Raw genomic sequence first — 15,376 nt, 5'->3', positions numbered from 1 at the left:
TGCAATAGAGGTTCATAGGATCCATAGAAACTTAGAGCAGTACATGTGTTAAAACTCTGGGGGCTTTTTTTTTTTTTTTTAATCACAAAGTAATGTATCCATCAGACTCTGAACCCATTTTTGGCCCCATCCCGTACCACCAAGGACAAGGTAGGGAAGAGGTTCTGGATGTGGGAGGCACAGCAGAGGGTAAGGATATCTGGTACTTCCATTACCCCAGAGAGCTGAAGATGCAATGGTTTATATTTTGGAAGAGTCAACTTGACTACATCAAAACCTCAAATGGCACCTTCACTCTGAGGCCCACTGATTCTTAGGAAGATTTGTATAGCAGGCTTCCTGCAAAGGGGAACTAGACCTACCTTCTCATTTGCCACGATTCCCAAGAGAGAAGATAAATTGGGTTGGGTTGCCTCTGTCTGATCTGAAAAATTCTAGTGAATAGAATCCACACTTGTGAATAGAATCAGAGGCACTTGTACTCTTCATGCTCAACCTAGAGATGGTTATCCTCTGCTCAAACACCAACCCCCATCCATTCATCTATGGGCCGGTTCTTTCCTAAGATACAACCATAGCAAATTGTATAGAAAGGAGGCATTTGGGGCCATTTTCCTCAGAAAAGGCAGCACTCTTGCCTTGAGCCTGTCCATGGTGTGGAAAGAGCACTGCACCAAATATCCCGAGATCTAGATCTTATCCTTACTCTGTATGATTTTGTCCTAATCCCAACTTTTCTACATCCTAATTTCTTATCCGTAAAATATACCCCACCTGTATCATAGGGTTGCTGTGCAGTTCAAATGAGCTAATAGTTATGGAAGTACTTTGAAAAGCTGTAAGAGCTATAATAATGTTATTCCTTGACTATAGATTAACAAACATAATAAAATTGCTATTGCAGGTATTAGCATAATAGCACAGATTGCCCTTCCCTTTAATGAAATTCATCAAGGATAGAATTCTTGGACGTTTTCCTGATGTTCTCACAGCATCTTTCTTCAGTAGAGGCCATGAAGCTCACTGGTCCCAGGATACCTGTGTATGGGTAGAGGGTCCAGAAGGCCACTCTGCCTAAAGAGACATTGCTCGGATACAGATTAGATATCCTCCTGGAACCTTTCAAGGTTCTAACTGCTTGAATAGCTCTAGCAAGAGAGGCAGCAAATATTTTAAACTGATAAGTGGGGAAGTGATGCTCCAGAATAAATCAAACCCATTTTGATTAGAAAACATGTTCAGTTTTGGGAATACCAGCAAAGTTTGCCAGTTACAAGGACAGGGCTTCCCCTCCTAGCCAGGGAGAGTTCAGGCTAGTGTAAAGTCCCTGATTAAAGCTAAAGGGTTGGCTCTCTCTGAGGACATCCCACCCCCTTGCCCTATGGGCAGGCAGGTGTGGGGTGAAGGTGTTTGGCAAAGACCTTCTAGAGGCTCCAGCACAACAAGACAGGCATAAAGCCATGTGTGCGACCAACAACTTGGCATGTGGTTTTCTCTCTCCAGATCTAAATGTCACCTTGCTGATATAAAATCCATTGCAGTAGCTCTCTTCATTTCCTCTCTGGCTATTTTTCTCTTGCAGGCTCCATGAAGATTCCCCATAGCCACCAAGCCCTCTGCATAGAGTCAACAATGACCACCAGCAGGCTGTCCTAATTCCATGCTGCCATTCCCTCTCTGCTCAACTTCTCAGCAAGTTTCCTGTGGCAGCACAGCACTAGAACAGTGTTACTAGCTAAGTAAGTGATTTCCAATTACATTTTCACCCCTTATTAGAGTAAACCACCCCCTTAAAGGAAGCAACTGCAGAAACTATCTCCCCATCCTTTTTTTTTTTTTTTTTTTCATATGATCCCTATGGTTTTAAGTTTCCTTTTGCTTGACCTTCAGCATTGGGCTTTCTAAGGGCTGGACTCTGCTTTGTCTTCATTTGGCTATTAAAGCAGGTTTTATGTCTTTTTTAAAGTGACATTCGTAAAAAGGGGGCAGTCATCGGAGAGTAGGACCATGCAAAGTCTCAGTCAGGGAGGACACCGCCTTGTGTCTCAGAACACAGGCAGACCGCTGACAACAACTGAACAGACAGGGAGAGGTGACCTTGGGTTGGAAACAAAGAACTGGGCCCCGGAAGCATGCTTCTTAGCTCCCCATAACAACACAGCAACTCACCCTGGGAAGAGCAAGAGCACAGAAAACAAAGGCTCATTTGGCATCTCTGATATCATCTTTGGAAGCGAATAAGACAAATAACTTAAAAGGGACAGGGGAGATCGATGACGCTGCTAACTTGAGACCGTCCATATGAGAGACTCTGATTTATCAACCTTCATAAGAGCGGATAAGCTCTGAAATGAGTGTTCTGTGATCGGCCGTTGTACCTCCTGCTAATCTGTGTTGTTCTCCTGGTTGTGGGGGTGGGTAAAGTGTATGTGTGGAGGGGGAGGGGACTGTGACAGGGACAGAAAATACCCACTTTGATTCTATTATTCACTGATCCACCAGTTTGCCCTCTTACGATGTGGCTGTTCATTGTGCCATTCCAAGGTGCAGCCCAGAGCCGGTGGGAATTCTATTTCAGAACGGGTTTGGGGTTGGGGGGGAAGCTATTCCTGAGAGTGGAGCCCGGTCATTTTTTTTCACCAGTATTATTATGAACCTGTGCTCCTTGTATTAGCAGAATGGAGTCAGAGAAACCGTGCAGCCATTCGGAAAGGAGGAGGGGAGTTCTCCCCAGGGCAGGGGGACGCTCAGGATCCAGGAGGGAGAGGGAAGCTATCATTAAAAATAAGAATAAGAAAATAGAGCTGTAAAGTGGGCGAGTAGCCGGGCTGAATATTGGTGCGGAACAGTGTCTGAGCACTGGCTGGGGCTGCCTGAGTAAGATTAAAATCTGCAGGGAAATTTTGTTCCTTAGCACTGGCAGAAATTAGGAATAAATTCAATTGCATTCTGCACAATAGCTGGAAGCGATTGAGGTTAAGTGGCCTTGCTCTCTGATGTGTTAGTGTTACTGAGCGCGCTCTGCCCATGTGACTCCGAGCAATCTGCTCTTGGAACACGTCGCCATGGCAACTGATGATTTCTATTACAGTACATTCAAGTTCACATTCTAGGCCTGTCATATGCTTGGAAATTTCCAGTTAAAATATTTATTTATGAAAAAGACAAAAAAAAAAATGCCACCCCCCAGACTCTTTTCAGGGATAGAAAACAAAATGGTAGACCCCAATGCAGAATGATTTATCTGCAGATGGAAAGAGATTATTACATTTTCGCTTAGCTGTTCCCACCAAACAAAAAACTCCCCATGGGGTGGCCAACTTAGTTGCGGAGGGGGCAAGTTGGAATCTTACCTACTGTGGTTTGTGTGCAGGTGTGATGTCTGAGGGCAAAGCAAAAGAGTCTAAGAATCAAAGTTTCCACTTCTCTGAGGCTCATGGTTCCAGCTGCAGCTTCCCACTAAGGTTTGCACTGCTTTATCTTAGTCAACCCTAAGCCGGGAAAAAGCTGCACTCACCCCTCAGCCGTGAGGAAGGGGTAAGGAGCTCTCTTCATTGGGTGGGTCATATTCGGGGGGGCCCAGATATTCTCAAGCTGACCCCAGGAGAGGAGAGGGCAGCCTGGGACATACCATAGCAGACTGCTCTCTCATAGAAGCCATAACCGTGTTCCCCGACGGCGATCTGTGAAGATTTCTGTGTATACCTCCCAGGCACTGCCCACAGGGCCGCAGGGACCCCCAGCCCTTTCATGAAGGCTGTTTAGGCTTGTATACGCCCCCTGGCTTCTCCCCAGAGAAAGACAGTCAAGGGTTAAACTAAACCCTTCCTGAGAAAGCAAGCATTGTTCCTTTGCCATGCCACTATGTGGGGAGAGGTTGCTAACAAGCCCTCCTGGCTTCCTCTACTTTTTCCCCTTAGTCAAGCATATTAAATATGTTAATAAAAGATTCCCTAGTGCTTTTACTATCAGAAGTTTCCAGGTGGCTGTGATGACCCTAGGTGCCCAATTACCTGGTGAGGGCGTCCCATGACTCACAGATGGTTCTCTCTCAAGCTATTAAACTCTCCAGATTTTTTTTCTTACATTGTGGCTTCTGCTGTGTCTGATTGGAATTGAATCATGATTCATAGCTAGAACCCACTTTGTCAGTGGGGCATGGTTTTCTGAATTTTCCTGATCATAAGAATCACTGGGTTACTTGTTTAAAATACATATTCTCAAGGGTATTCCCCAGACCTACTCAGTCAGAATCTCCAGGAAATGGGCCTGGGAATCTGTGTTCTTACAATCAAGCAAACTTGAGTGGCACTGTACTTGGACTGTGAACCTATTAACAATATTAGGGCTATTTTTCAAAAATTATCCCACTGACATACTCCTAATGTCTCTATATAAGGCACGGAGCCAGAAGTCTTCTGGGAAATTCTTAACCATTACTGATGTCAAATGTGACAAAAAAAAAAAAAAAAAAAAGATTGGGCAATATTAGAGAAACATAAAGAATGGATTGATGGCTGTTGTTCTGGAGACTCCCCAATGGAAACATGGATGAATTCAGTCCTCTAAATATGAAAGTGTTTTCTATGCAATGAAATAGTCATCCCATGTATAAGAAAATAACTTCTTAAAACTCAGCTTCACTAATGCGCCAACCCAGCAGCTCTAAGAAAGTAGGATTGTGCCTGAAAAACAGATGAAACTGTTCAGGGCTGGGGTGGAGGCAAATCAAAGGGTTAAATATTTGTCCCACTCAGCAGCTTTGTCTATGAGGATTTACAAGGCAGGTGTGATGTTTACAGATTGCTGACTGTGCACATAAACAGGTAGGGGGGAGGCAGCATAAAAGATGGCAGCATCGAAGCCAGAATGCTAACCAGCCAGGCATGTGTGCTACATTCAGCAGAGAAGGCACCAAGCATAGATGTGGCCCCTGAGCCCCCTACTCCTAGCAGAAGTGAGTGGTGCCTCGATGTGCAACTCTGTTGAGGAACTCTAGGTAAAGACGTTGGTGTCAACACCACTCAGATTGAGGGTTCTCCCAGATCTGGAGGCAGGGATTGAAGAACTTTCAGTTGATCTGTTGATCCAAAGGGTGAGCAGTCAAATCTGAAGGTGGGCACTTGCAGAAATTAGAGGAGCCATGGTTAGTTGCTGAATCAAGTCAAGAGTTCCAGAGAGCTCCTTCACACACACATACACCAGATTCTATAAGCTCTGAGAGAAAGAGACAGAGGGAGATTTAACATGCTCTTCTGGAGCCTGGTTTCTTGGATCCAGAAATCACTTTTTCAGATTCCATAGTGAATTACAGACCTGTAGGCCCCTATTCAGCCAAGTAAACGGCAGGACCCAGAGCCCAGAATGGTTCTGGCCAAGCCTAGCTCAGGCTGTGGCCTTTGTGTAGGGTAGCAGCGTCACCTAGTGATCCTGTGGTTTAAGTACAAGCTCTTTCCCTGGGAATTGTCCAACTTGATCCAACTATAAAGAGATCAATTACCCGTATTAATGAGTGAGAATCATAGTATATATAATCCCTGACTGGTGATGACCGCCCCCCATTCTGTATTTGTTTAGCCTGAAATGCATTCTGTGGTTGTGTAGCACTTGGGTTTTCCATCAAGTAACATAAAAAAGAGGATGACTAAGCTCCTGCCAGGCCAGCTGGGTGGAGGAGGAGGAGGGGTTAGCAAGGTTAAAAGGGGCTGGGTCCTTGTATCTGTTCAGGTCTCCAAGAAGCAGATGCCAAAATAAAGTTAGAAACAAGACACTTAGTGCGGTTACCATCCATGAAAGATAAAGGGGAAAGGGAGTGGGAGTAGGCAGGGAGAGACTTCAGGCCACAATGCAGGTCAGACATCTGTGAAAAGAAGGGGAAGGAAAGAAGATGGGATAGGAAGAGCTTCAGAGTGCTGTGCTGCTGGAGAAGGGCTTGGCCAGCCCAACAGGGCAATCTGGTGCAAAGATTATCTGCAAAGGAGTCCTGTACTGGCCAGAAAAGGTGGGCTGGCCACTGTGCCTGGTCCCTGGCCAGGAGCTTCCCTGGAGATGCTCACAGATAGGGGCTGTCAGCTCGCTGCATTCCTTATGGCAGGTTCTCTCTTGAAAGGAGACCTGAGCAGCATGACTCTATGGCTGCTACAAACTCAAAGGGAAGCTGTCTCAAAATCAGATATTTGCCAGCAGATCCCCATGTCTACACATGGACACTATCGAAAACGGAATGAAGGAACGCTGTGGAATGGTGCATCTAAATTGATGAGTGTAAAAATCAACAATTGTTCTCATCGCATTAACAAATGTAAACTAGAAAGAGAAACTCTTAGCAGCATTTATTAATCTTGCCTTTCTAAACAGCAAGCTGCCTGCCATCCATGGTGTGTTCTCTGCCCAGGAAACCAAGATCAATGTCAACAACCTGGAATACAAACAGCACTTTAGCTTCTTTGTTGAGGATGGATTTGGGTCTGAAAATGTCTATATCCTGCCCAAGGCATGAACAATGACCTCACATCCATGCTGACTCTCTCCCTCCTGTCAATGGTCTTTGATGATGTTGACCGTGAGACACCACTGCCCTGGCGATATGACCTGATCTCTGTATTTAAAAACATTAAGGAACTTGTTCAAGTTCAAGGATTTTCAGAAATCCAATTTGGGTGAATTAGGAAATCCAGATAGCACTACAGGCAAGGGCACAAAGTTTTCAAATCACAGTTAAGCCACAAAGGGCCAGGATGCCTTGAATAAAAAATGCAAGGAGCCCCTTGACAAAGAACCTTGAAAAGATCTAAGGTCGGAAGAATGCCCACTGTGGAAATAGAGAAAGGATGAAGAAGAGCCAAAAAAAAAAAAAAAAAAAAAAAAGTGAATGCACAAACTTTCTAAGGACTGTCAAGAAAAGAAAGGTAAGAGCAGCAGAGAAGGCAGAATGAGTTAATACCACCAAAGAGGTTAAAGGCAAGGAAAACGGGCTAGGAAGGGAAAAGTGTGGGCAATGAAGTGGCTGGACTAATGAATGAGAAGGCGAGTGAAATTAATGATGACTGTGAGTGGCAGAGATACCAAGCTGCTCTATTAAATTGGTCTTTAAAAAGAAAAATAAAGGAAGGGAGCATAGATAATTAGGAAGTAATGAAGACTTTAAATATGGATGTTGAAATAAACCAGGTAAGGGAATACTTGGAATCATGGTACAATATGTAAATCAGCAGGTCCAGATAACACACATTCCCCAGTCTTAAGGGAATTAGTTAATGAACTTGCTGAACTACTGGCCATTATTTTCAAAGATTCCAAGAGACCAGGGATTTTAAAATGAAAATATCTGACCAGTCTTATACCAAATTAAAAAAAAAAAATAGGCAGCTTTGATCATTTTTTTCAAATTTTTATTTAAATTCTAGTTAGTATATAGTATAATGTTGTTTTCAAGAGTAGAGGCCTTGATAATTATTATACCTGTTGCTGTATACTCTCCCCACCTTATGAGGATGTTGTAATGACAAATGGGATTAGAAATATTAAACTACCTGGAGGAGAACCTGGGGAAGTGGGGGTAGCCGGTATTAGTTTTATGATCCAGGCTGATGGACTGGAGCCGGGACATATGATCAAGTACAATACAGATATTTGACCTTTTGTTCATGGAATGCATATGGGGGTTGTATGACTATATTTTTGTTTTTTAAAGCTGATATAAAATCAGTTTACATCTCCAGAGAAAAAGAGAAAGAAAGCTTTCATGCTAGTGGCCCATCTATGATGCAAAAATCTCTAAGGAGGGGCGCCTGGGTGGCTCAGTCTGTTGAGCATCAGTTGTCATGATCGGGGGGGTCCTGGGATCAAGCCCCGCCTCAGGCTCCCTGCTTCTCCCTCTCCCACTCCCCCTGCTTGTGCTCATTCTCTCTCTACCTCTCTCTTTCAAATAAATAAATAAATAGATGAATAATGGAGTACAGGCAGTATCAAAAGTCTCCACACTTTCTCTTTAATAAATAGACTGCAACACATTATTCTTTAATTTAATCAAAATAATTAATACATTATTCTTGTAGAAGAAAACAAACAATAGATAAGCAATAATAATAATCACCTCAAATCCTGCCACTGCTCTAAGTTAGATGTATTTGCATCCATAATTTTTCCCGTAGAAATAAATATAAAAGTTATATTTTTTTTAATTTGTTTTTTAGAGAGAGAGAGTGAGATCATGTGAGGAAGGGAGGAGTAGGGGCTGTGGAAGGGATAAAGAGAGAATCCCAGGGCGCCTGGGTGGCTCAGTGGGTTAAGCCGCTGCCTTCGGCTCAGGTCATGATCTCAGGGTCCTGGGATCGAGTCCCATGTCGGGCTCTCTGCTCAGCAGGGAGCCTGCTTCTCTCTCTCTCTCTCTCAAAAAAAAAAAAAAAAAAAAGAGAGAGAGAGAGAGAATCCCAAGCAGGCTCCATACTCAGTGCAGAGCCCAACACAGGGCTCTGAGATCATGACCCTGAGATCATGGCATGAGCCAAAGTCAAGAGTCAAACACTCAACCAGTTGAGCCACCCAGGCATCCCAATATAGAAGTTATTTTTATAAAAACTGAATGGGTCATGTATGTAGGATGGCTTATATAAATAAAATATAATTGGGTTTTTTCCCACACACTATAATACACACATGCTTCCATTATCTCAAATTGCTGCATAGTTGTTTAACCAACAACTTCTGGACATTTAGATTATTTCTCCTTTCTCTTTGCTATCAGTAACTCTGCAGTTAACATCCTTAAGCAAACAACTTCATATATATACTCTTTTCTTCCGTTAGAATAAAATCCCATAAGGGGAATTGCCAAGTCAATTGTCCTTTTTTTTAGGACTTTTGTTCCATATTGCTAAATTACCTTCAAGAAAGAAGGCAGTTAACACTCCACAAACAATAAGTGAAAGTGCCAGTTTCCCCAGTGTGCACACCAACTGGATTTAACAAATATTTTAATCTTTCAATTCAATAACATTTTAAACATCTTATAATAGTTTAATTTGGATCATTAGATAGAAAAAAACACCTGAGGAAATGTGTATATTTTCTATCCTGGCCTTAAACAGGGTTTAAGTTTGGAGGAATTCTCTTTTCTCTCCCCTTCTCTTCTTTCCTCCTGCCTGCCTGCCCACCTGTGACTCCCTTTCTTTTTGAATCATACCTGCATTGACACATTTTTCATAAAGTTGGGTAAGAAATTCAAACTATTGAGAATAACAGCACAGCACTATCTTATCAAGTTAAACTTTCACAAGCCCATGAACCAAGCATTTACATTGGAGAAACACTTGCATAAGCACTGGAGAATGCCCAAGAATGCACACAGCAGCCCAGCTCTGCGGTAACTAAGGACCCAACAACAACTAACTGTACATCTCCAGCAACAAGGGTAAATAAACTGTGCCACAGTCCCACAATAGACTGTCATAGGGCAGTGAAATGTATGAACCACAGCTCAATACAACCACACGAATGAATCTGGCAAGCAACTTTGAGTGAAAAGAGCCAGTTGCAAAAGGTTCAACACAGTATGATCAAATTTTTATAAAGCTCAAAAGCCAATAAACTTAAATAACATATTGCTGGGGGGGCACCTACATATATGATAAAAGCATTTTTTTTTACCAGATAAATAATAATCATGAAGTTTAGGGGAGTGGTTATCTCTGAGGGGGAAGGCGGGGTCAGAAGAACAAAACAGAGGCAACTCTTGGATGCCACACTGGAAATGTTTCAGATCCTGATGGGATCACGTATAGCACTTGATTGTTCTGTTTCATAACTTGCAGAGGTGTACTAAGCATCAAATGTGTCAAGCACAGAGAGGTGACTATGCATTGCACACTTACTCGTTAGCAAATTTTATTAGCTAATATGTCAAATAGTCCTCTGATGTTCCCAAAGAGCACAAGCAATTTCTCACTGCTAAAACCGGGCCCCCTACTTTACTGGCTGGGTGCCTGCCACTGAAAATACAGAACAGAGCCTCTCCTAAGGATTCCACCATCCCCCAGAGAAGGGGATGTGTCCTCCCACCTCAAAAGGAAAATTCCCTCCATTCTGGAGAATCAGGAAGGGAGAAAAATGAACCAGAATGTACAATGGACACAACTTCAAGAGGAATTCCCTAAGGCTTAGGGCTATGACCTTACCCATCTTTTCTAAAAATAGATCCCGAATTCTGGTAAATGGTGAGAGGAAAATAGCCTATTTTTAAAGGAGATGTCCTAAATAGCAATATCATTTTGCTTAAGCAATGAGCCAAGTCGCTTCTAATGAGGTTGTGGCATTACTGGAAATAAGAGATATATTTAAATAAATAGTCCATACATTACCCGAATAAATCACTTGAAAAATATTCTCAAGTGTACTAAATGTATTTTTAGTGGCACATGCCTGACCTTTCGGGAAAAAGAAAGACAATGCTGGAACATTTTGAGAATAAACATTTATCCAAATTAGTAGTCAAGACACCAGTAAAATTGTTTTACATTTTCTTAACACCTTTAACTATGCCCTATGCTTCAAGAACAATTTATTTTTCCTACCTTTATTAAAATACATATTCTGTCTGTAAAGTAGCAGGAATATGAGATCAGAAACTTTTTTGATGACCCAATGAGAAATCCTATAATGGTCCTATCACTGCAAGGCCTCAGGCAGGATGAATATATGTATTTGCAACATCTCCATAAAATGACTTGCAGTCCATAAAATGTTAGTTTTTATGACTGTGTTTCTGAGTGTTTTAAAATCAGTGCCATATTCTTTTTCTATAATATTCACAATAAAAATGTAAATAAAACCCATTTATTCATTCAACAAACACATTCTGAGAACCGGCTCTCTGCCTGGCACTCTGCTGGGGACACGAGTCTTCTCTCAAAGTCCTTGTAGCTTAGGATGTTTTATAAAGCCCCCTGTGTTAAATCGCATCTGACCCTCTATATGTTATGTTCCACTGCCTGAAAAATCATAATAATAAAGTAGCAATTAATAATAATAATTAATTAAAATAATAATAGAATAAGTTGTTCTCCAGCGACAATTTCAGGTTTAGGTTTGGGGGGAGAAATTCCAAACCTCAAACTTACTCATCCCCCATGCCTCTCCTACCCCACCTCCATCTCACCCCTCACTCTCTGCTTTTCCATTCTCTGATCCTTAGCTAAGCTCGCTGGCTTCCCTTCTGTTCCCTTTCTTCTCTCCCTCCCCTCTTTCCTTTACTATAAAACTTGTAGAAAAACATTCACACCACTCTCTCCTCCTAGAAACCTCTGGTCAGCTGTGGGCAATTTCAGTCCTTAATTCTAGTCACAAAGTCACAAAAGTCAGCAATGGCCTCCTCATCTCCAAAATAATGGCCTGATTTTCTCATCTTACTTCAACTTCTGTAGCAGCTAGCTACACCATGGACCCCACTGTCATTTCTCTGCCTTCTCCCCTTTAGAGAGATCTTTTTACTGGCTTTCTTTCTGCAAGACCCTTCTCAGCCCTCCTAGCCAGTTCCCTTCTCTTCCCATCCCTCGAGTGTTGGCACTTACACCCCAAACAACACCCCCACTTACCCTGCTATCCTAACCCCTGGAAGTTCTTCTCATGTGCCACATGGAATCAGACAGAGAGGATCTTGGACAAGCTTTTCCTTTTGTCTGGAATGCTGACCCTAGAATACTTATATCACACATTCCCCCCTCTCATCTTCCTAAATCCCACTCATCTTCCAGGGTCTAGGCTTAAAAGGAAGGCAACATGTAGTGATGGAGGGCATGGAATCTGGAGCCAGACGGGTGGTTCAAATCTTGACTCTGCACTGATGAGCTATGCAACCTTGGGCAAGTTACTCCTTAACTTCCTCAACTATAGCATAAGATAATAGTAGCTGCATCCAAAAATTATTATGAGAATTAATGAATTAATTTTTTTAAAGATTTATTCATTTATTTGAGAGAGAGAGAGAGAGCACACAGGTAGAGGGAGAGGGAATGAGAGAAACTAAACAGGCTCCCCCGCTGGGCGCAGAGCCCAATGCTGTGCTCCCTCCTACCACCCTGAGATGATAACCTGAGCTCAAATCAAGAGTCAGACACTTAATCAACTGAGCCACCCAGGTACACCAATGAGTTAATATTTTTAAAGTCTTTAGAGCAGTGCGTGAAACATAGTACCATGTGTGTTTGGAGGAAAAAAGTCAACTCTAAAAATATTTTCCAAATGCTGAAGCCTTTAATCACCCCTTACCAGTCTACTTATCACTATATATTGTTTTTAGATAAGTGTCTCCTTATACTCTGAGCTCCCTTGGTCAGGGACCCTGTCCCAGTCACTTTTGGATTCCAGCCTAGCACAAGGCAGCTCTCAGCAAATATTTGTTGAATAAGCGGAAGATCAGAAACGATGAGTTTTCCACAGCTACCGATCTTTATAGCAACTTAGAGATCATGAGCCTAGAATTTCCTTGGGAGGAATTTTGGCAGGGGTGAGGGTGGGGTATTATTAGGCACAAGCACTTTCCATTCCCCCAGTTTCTTCAGCCCTGTAAACTGATCAGGTGACAGGAGGCATAGTAGTGCCAAGCCCGATTAATCCAAACCAGAATGGCACACACAGTACTTTTCTGTATCACATCAGTTGAGTTTTATTTTCCATCCTTCATACCTGTTTCCTCCTTTGTGTGTAGTTAATGAACTTTACATTTAAAACAAGAAAATCCAGGGGCACCTGGGTGGCTCAGTGGGTTAAGCCGCTGCCTTCAGCTCAGGTCATGATCTCAGGGTCCTGGGATCGAGTCCCGCATCGGGCTCTCTGCTCAGCGAGAAGCCTGCTTCCCTCTCTCTCTCTCTCTCTGCCTGCCTCTCCGTCTACTTGTGATCTCTCTCTCTGTCAAATAAATAAATAAAAAATCTTAAAAAAAAATAAAATAAAATAAAATAAAACAAGAAAATCCAATAAAACACAAAAATCACAAATCAACAGTGCTTTGTTCAAGAATATCCTATTTAATCAAGAAAATTCCCCCAAGTAATACACTCAGTTCAGCCCCCAGGGGCCAGGTGGTGCTGGGTGCTGTAGGGGGAGGGTCAGGGAGAATGTAGGAGAGAAAAGCTGTGCTCCCTTCCCTTGAGGCTCACAATGCCATGTAAGATAGAATACACCATCCCCCTCTAGGCAAGCATCTTTAGAAATCAAAGATGTTCCCATAACCTACTAATGCATCTGTGCCTTTAATTAGCCCAATCGAGCATATAACTCAGTAAAAATCTCTCACCTCTTCTGTTCCTTTCAACTAATTTCTGAACATTTCATTTTCTAGTAAGCTTTCACTGCATAACAAGCAGTAATGAAATGACCGATATTAACCCATTGTTAGATTAAACAAAGTACATCATTGGCTGATAGCATTCTATATTATTGGGGTTTGAAATGGGTCCCATCCTATGTTGCAAACATTTGGTATTTGCCTAATGAGACCATTCTTGTACCTACAAAGGAAAAAAAGACATTGTATTAAAACATTTCATATTAATGACAGCATGTTCAGCACGTTCCGCTCACAGCCACATCTGTGGGTGAGGCAGGTTTCTTGATATTAAATGCTGCAGTTGGGCCCATATTCTTAGCAAGATGTCTGATTGGCTACTCCCCAAATATACCTTAAATTGGCTTAAAATAGAACAATCACATGCTAACCTGGTAGCATTAGCAACTCTATTAACAGCCAATTTCACATCCACACCAGAGGGAGTAAAAGGTAATTTGCTCATTATCAACACCCTCTGGCAGTGGAAGGAAATGACTGTTCATCAAAAAGTATTTTCCAACATAACAATAGCAGCGCCCATATGTAACCACCTCACTCTCCCTTCCCTCCACAACTGGATTTCGGGAGAATGGCTACAGGAAAAAGACCAAAATACAAATGGGTTTGATACAAGTAGTCTACCTGCCCACTCCCTACTCCCCCCCATCCAAAATCAGCCCTACCTTCACCTCACTTCAACCCTTTAGGGTTATAAGTGAAATGTTGGGCAAATAATCCTACAGGGTACAGGATGGATCCCACTACAACAGAAGTTGTGTAGATCAAAAAGTTATCCAACTCTCCATTACTTAACTAGTATCTCAAACTACTTTAACCTAACCCAGTAGAGTGTGGACAGTTCTTGGAGCCCACTATAAGCAGATCTAATCTGTAGACTCACCCAGTGACTGAAAAAAATAAACCACTCAAGAAATACAGTATTGTCCCAATGGCGCAATTTTAAATCTCACCCTTGGCCAGGCTCCATTTAGTAAATATTTCTTTAGAAATGAAGTTCTTTTATTTGTTTGCTTTTATTGGTATTTAATAAACTCCAGTATGATGTGTTTATATATTTGGGTATAATATTATACTATTGTAGTGACAAATTACAGAAACAGATTTCCTATCTATCACCTCTGTTCAGCTGGCTCTTTTTATTTGAGAATAGTCATCTCCTGATTCTTGTCTAGCTCTCTGGGCCTTCTCTTCTTCATACCTTTGTCCACCCTGTCTCCTGTACACAGAGGCCAGGCTAATCTGCCTGAAGCAATTCTCGAGATGTTACTCCCCTACTCAAAATTGCCTCCCTGTTGCTCCCTGTTGCTCCCTGTTGCCTTCCCATTGTTTCTAAATAAATTCCAGACTGCATTCTAGCATCTGAAGCTTTTCACAACACTGCCCTCCCGCTTTTCTAGCTCTAGTTAGAAGTTCTCATTTCTCCCCGGTATCCCAGAATACAGCCCATCTGCCCTTATCAGAGTTAAAGGTAAGACCAAACATACCACCTCCAGAAAGTCTTTTTGGATTGTTCCAAAGGAAAGTGATCAAGTACACCTCTGAATTACAGTAACCCTTTGGGATAGTCTGCCAATTCATAGTGGATTACAAGGGGGCTTCCCCTGGAACTTGTAAATGAGAGAAAGATTGTTCTAAAAGAGCTTGAACCATACCCAGAGTCGCCTTAGAGGGACAGATTAGTTCTGATGACCTGACTGTACCAGAGTATCCTACTTAAGGAAAGAGTTATCAATTTCATGATGCAGAAGAGGGAGAAAAACATAGTCCCAGAGGGAATGATGTCTGGACCCCTCCAGATGTTTAGGAGGGATGTCTAGGACATAGGGAACTTAGGTCAACAGATTGACAGTACCAGTCCCATTGGTACTGGAGACAGTTACTATCTGTCTTTGCTATCTGAGACGTTTACGTGATGTTGTCCTGGCCAGTTGCCATTCAACACTATACTCTTGAAGTGTCCTTAGTTCTGATTCTGTCACCCCAAACCTATTTGGTTTCTGATGTTTCTGATGTTAGTCAGAGAGGGTATGT

At 42.3% G+C, this 15,376-nt stretch overlaps 1 protein-coding gene across 1 annotated transcript in view; it reads left to right on the top strand.

Moving 5' to 3' along the window:
• The window catches only part of PMFBP1 (polyamine modulated factor 1 binding protein 1), a 129,829-nt gene that overhangs the window by 49,554 nt on the left and 64,899 nt on the right, over positions 1-15,376 (top strand). Inside the window, exon 2 of the mRNA XM_047712140.1 lies at positions 1,583-1,739. The gene's annotated coding sequence lies outside the window, so the exon portion shown is untranslated. The remainder of the gene's footprint in view (positions 1-1,582; positions 1,740-15,376) is intronic.

This window comes from Lutra lutra, chromosome 17 (genome assembly GCF_902655055.1).
Source record: "Lutra lutra chromosome 17, mLutLut1.2, whole genome shotgun sequence".
In the NCBI taxonomy this organism is placed as follows: domain Eukaryota; kingdom Metazoa; phylum Chordata; class Mammalia; order Carnivora; family Mustelidae; genus Lutra; species Lutra lutra.
Note: the sequence above shows the minus strand (reverse complement) of the source record. Positions and strands in the feature narration are given on the sequence as shown.